We start from the raw sequence: 5,018 nt of genomic DNA on the forward strand, positions 1-5,018 counted from the left end.
CCACCCCAGCCCCGGGGCAGGAGGGGGCGCCTTCCCACCGTCTCCCACACCCCACGGGCCAGCCCCTCGGAAGCGGGAGTCCAGGCGCCCCGCACAAGGGGCTCCCGCGCTGATCCCCCATCCCGCCCTGCGAAGGGCCCGGCCGAGCCGCCCCCGCAAAGAAGGTGCAAAGTGGGGAGGAGCGGCGCAGGGCGGTGCGCGTCCCCCCGCTGGGTCCCAGGGGGCCTGACACCCACTGCGCACGCTCGTTCGGCCAGGTCTGGAGAAGCGGGACTTGGCCCAGAGCGCGACGTCTGGGAGGGGTTCCAGGTGAGGCCCGAGGGTCTATGCGTGGGCAGTGGTGCGTGGACAGGCTCAGCGAGCGCCCCCCGCCCCCATGCTGGGAGAAGCCGTCTCCCAGTCTTCAGCGGCTGGTGTCAAACACCTGCTTTGTTCTCTGCAGCTCTGCTGGGTAGACTTGCTCCTCACTCCCATTACACAGGTGGGAGAGTTGAGGCTGGGGAAGGCAGAGGCCCTGAGGCATGGCCTCTTACCAAGCCTGGAAACACCTTCCATAGGGTCTCCCGACCCGGACGAGGGGAGGCTGGGTGGCCCAGAAAACACCTCTGAGGCCCCCACAGCCTGAGCAGGGAGAACCAGGTAAAACGTCTCAGCTTCCTGGTCCCAGAGGTTTCCCTGCTTCACTGAGAATCTTCGGTTTAGGAGAAAAAGTAAAACTCAGACACCTCAAATCAGGGAGATAACAGGAGGTCTTTTTCTTTCTATAAAACATTTAAAAAAATTAGCTTGAATTGCACAAGGAATCGCCAAATACATTTGACTTAAAGCAAATATTTATCCAGTTATAGATAAGCCCTCATGACCACGCTTCCGACAATTCTAGACTTGTCCTGTTGATCGGTTTGGGGGCAACCTTCCAGATTTTTTTAAAGTACACTTTTCATGATAGACTAGTGTTATATTTACAGAAAAGTTGCAAAGATAAGGACAAACAGTTCTCAAGGACCGCTCACCCATTTTCTGTTCTTGTTAACATTTTACATTATCAAGGTACATTTGTCAAAACTAAAAGCCAGCTCTGGTCTGCTGTGACTAACCAAACTCCAGACTTTATTTGAATTTCTCAGTTTTTCCACTAATATCTTCTTTCTGTTCCAGGATCTGATCCAAGGCATCATGTCGCCTTTAGGTGTCGTATCTCCTCAGTCTCCTGGCTGTTTTTAAAATTACTCTTACATACCATACAGACTTGAGCCTATAGATAATACAGGGCAATGTGTGTGTGTGTGCTCAGCTGTTTTTAAAATTACTCTTACATAACATACGGATTTGAGCCTATAGATAATACAGGGCTGTGTGTGTGTGTGTGTGTGTGTGTGTGTGTGTTTAAATCAGAGTGTCTGAAAATTCCAGAAGTTTTTTGGAAACTTTTTATTTTTAACTAATATGTTAGTTGAATTTCCAAACAACAAGTTCATGATATTTTTCTTCAACCACCAAACACCTTTTCATGTGAAATTTAAAACCATTTATTGGATCGTTTGCCTGGAAAAAAACGAAAAGGAAAAAGACAGTTTTCCTATGATGAAATGAATTATTTTTTTCTAAGTTGTCAGGGTTTTTGGATACTCTGTATAGAGATGTTTTCAGACTTTACATTTGCTTTTTTTCACTCCAGATTTTAGTGATGACACCCCTCCATGTTGCTACGTGGAAATCTAATTTATTCTTTTGATTTTCTGTGTAGGATTACATATTATGAATAAATGGCAGGCTTCTTGTTTCCTTTTTATTCCTGTTCCCATTGATGGACGTTTAGATTGTTTCCAGTGTTTTTGCTATTTCAGACAATGTACTGTGGTTTTCCAGGGTGGCCTCTTGCTCTGTGCTTTTCTCTGAGGTGATGGAGGCAGCCATAAAATACATGGAGTCTGGGAGGCGGAGTATCTGGTGCTCAGTGTATGGAAATGTCAAGCCTTTAGCAATAAGAACAAGCTGTGTAACCATTCTCTGCCTCAGTTTCCCAATCTTTAGGCGTGATAACAATAGTAGTCGAGAGAGGAATTGCTGGATTAGGAATGCCAATTAAATGCTATTTCAGCTAACTCTTGCTATCAGTGCAGAGAGCTAATTTATCTTTGAGCGAGGGTGAGTCTTGAATTTTATATCTGGGAGGCTTAGGAAGGCCAACAGTGGGTATTAGGGAAAGTGTGGGTATGCGGGTCACTGACAGCTGGAGGGCAGTTGCGTGGACCCTGGGAAGACCCCATGGGGACCCCAGTTTAGGCCCCCAATCTAATTTTCTCCTCCAAACTGGGCGAGGTAGCTCAGTTTACAGAGGAGGAAACTGAGGCTCAGAGAGGCCAAGCGATGTTTCCAGGGTCTGCCTGGGTTAAAAATCTGGACTGCAAGAAATTTTAATTCCCAGGAAGAATGAGTTCTCACTCTTCCCACACAGGGTATTTGTGATCTGAGTGCTCAAAAGTCTTAGAACCGCATGATGTTAAGATAGTAAGATGCAGCTACCACCAGAAGATTCTTAAGGACAAATAATTGAGTGTTGGGAAAAGAGGTGGATGATGCTGGTGCTGTATAGATGGTGATTCAAAGTTTGGGTCAAAACAAGCAATGCCCTGTACCTGTGTTGGCTCATTCCTTCCTCCTGACAGACAGACCCCCAAGGTCATGTTCATAACCCCATCTTACAGCACAGACCTAAAAAGCCTAAGTGACCTCCTTAAGGCTACGATAAAATTATATTTCACATTTAGCCCGTTCCAAAATTTATACTTTTCCCAGTAAAAAGATAAAAGCACTACTTCGATCGGCAACTCCGTCTTCACGCTTTGTTTTTCTTTTTTTAAAATTTACTTATGAAAAATTTCAAGTATATAGAAATATAGGAAAAATAGCATAAGAACTCCCATCTGCCCATCACCTTGATTTGATGATAATTAACATTTTTATAAAAAATTACAGATGTCATAATATCTCACCACTAAATATCTCAGAATGCATGTCAATCTGACTTCTGTGCCCACGGAGGGTGGGACCTGCCATGTGCATATCAGAAACATTCTTCTTGGCTTTCTGGCCCTCATTTCTGTCTGTACTCTTGAGCTGGATCACATAGCTGGTCTCTCACACCCCAGGCACTTCTCCAGGCTGAGTACATCTCTTCCTCTTGGGGCTTGTGTGACTGCAGGGAGCATTGGAAGAGGTCTTCTGGGTGGGAAGCCCCTTTTCTGGGGGACCAGCGGCCACAAGCGGCATCAAGTGAGGATTCCTGGTGGCTCAGGGGCTGATCTGGGCCCTGGCAGGACACAGAATTTCTAGGCACAAAGAAATCTGTCTCATTCCGACATACACCAATCAGAAGTCACTAAACAGTGGTCCATGGCTGGGTTTAGCCTCAAATGGGTCCGGTGTGTACCACACAGCACAAGGGGAGAGAACTAGAATATTCCATACACAAAACTCCAGATTTCCAGCTTCTTGTGAAAAATCGGAAGATCTAGAACGGGGATCTCCAGTCCCTGGGCCGCAGACTGGTACCAGTCTGTGGCCCGTTAGGAACTGGGCCACACAGCAGGAGGTGAGTGGTGGGCAAGGGAGCGAGCAAAGCTTCATCTGTATTGGCAGCCGCTCCCCAGCGCTAGCATCACCGCCTCAGCTCTACCTCAGATCATCAGGCACTAGATTCTCATAGCACCGGTTCCTGGTGCCAAAAAGGTTGGGGACTGCTACTCTAGAACATTTGCTTGGGACTTAAAAGTAGAGCCCACTCTAAGCCTTGCCACAATCCCCACCACTCCCTAATGCCTCTCCAACATGCAGCTGTTTTATTTATCACTATACTTGCTTTACTGTTTTTCCTTATGTCAAGAAACAATTCTCTGAATCTGTGTCTATTACAAAAAATAGGAAAACAAAACCTAAAGCAAGATAGCCACATGTTTTTTCTACCCAGTGAGAGGCAGTGAGAGCGGGGAGTGGTAGGAGTTAGGGAGACTCTTGGTTAACGGCAGACAGCCTGTGGGTGAACCCTGGAGAAGCGATGGGTTAAGCAGTGTAAACAGAAGCTCAGGTTGTTTCAGCCCAGCAGGGCAGAAACCAGACCCCTTCTGTTCCTCCATTAAATCCTGCTGGAGCCCGAGGCCCTGAATTAAGTTGAAACTACTGGACAGAGAGTTCGAGAAACCCACCAATATTGCACAGCTAAATGATGCAGCCTCTGCTGTGGGCGACCCACAACATGGATGATCCTATATGCTCAACCTGCACTGTCTCCCTGGACCCTCTTAGCAACTCTGAGAGCCACCAACTGCCCACGTGATTTATTCATCTGACACATAGTTATTAAGGGCCTACTATATGGCAGGCACTATTCTAAGTGCTGGGGTCAACAGCTAGTACCTGCCCTCATGGAAATTTCATCTTGTAAAGGTGTAATACCTCAAGAGACACAAAGCAGATGATATATATCCATCCTCGACCCTCTCCCCTGACTTCCAAAGGGTGGAGTGGAAAGAGACAGGTGGCAGGGTTGGCAATGGGGTCTGTGAGGGAGGAATGGGCAGTTTTGGGAAGAATGCACCTGATGGGAATCAACGCGGAAGGGGAGAGTTAGACAAGGGGCCTCGGTGTCTGAACCCGGAAGAAGCTGGGAATGAGACCGTCAAGCGGTATGTTCCTGCCCCTAGGGCCTGGCAGTGCCTCAAAACAGTGAGAGTGTCAGTGGGAAGGCTAGAGACCGCAGACCCCGAAATAGAGCCTCCCTCGCCCCCGCTGACCTGGCCGTGGCTGAGTCACCCTGGAATGTGGCCTGAGCCTGAGTCAGATTCAGGGCCTGGGGCTGGAGAAGCCGGCAGGCAGGCAGGCAGCCACATCGAGGGTCAGACGCCTGGGCTCCCAGCTTCCTGCCTTTGTCTGCACCTCCTTGGGACTTTTCTGGGGAAAGATAAAAGCTGCCAGAAATAATACCAGGCAGCAGCCAGGATGAAGGGTAGGGCACCTAC

This window comes from Pteropus vampyrus, unplaced genomic scaffold, assembly GCF_000151845.1.
Source record: "Pteropus vampyrus isolate Shadow unplaced genomic scaffold, Pvam_2.0 Scaffold117, whole genome shotgun sequence".
In the NCBI taxonomy this organism is placed as follows: domain Eukaryota; kingdom Metazoa; phylum Chordata; class Mammalia; order Chiroptera; family Pteropodidae; genus Pteropus; species Pteropus vampyrus.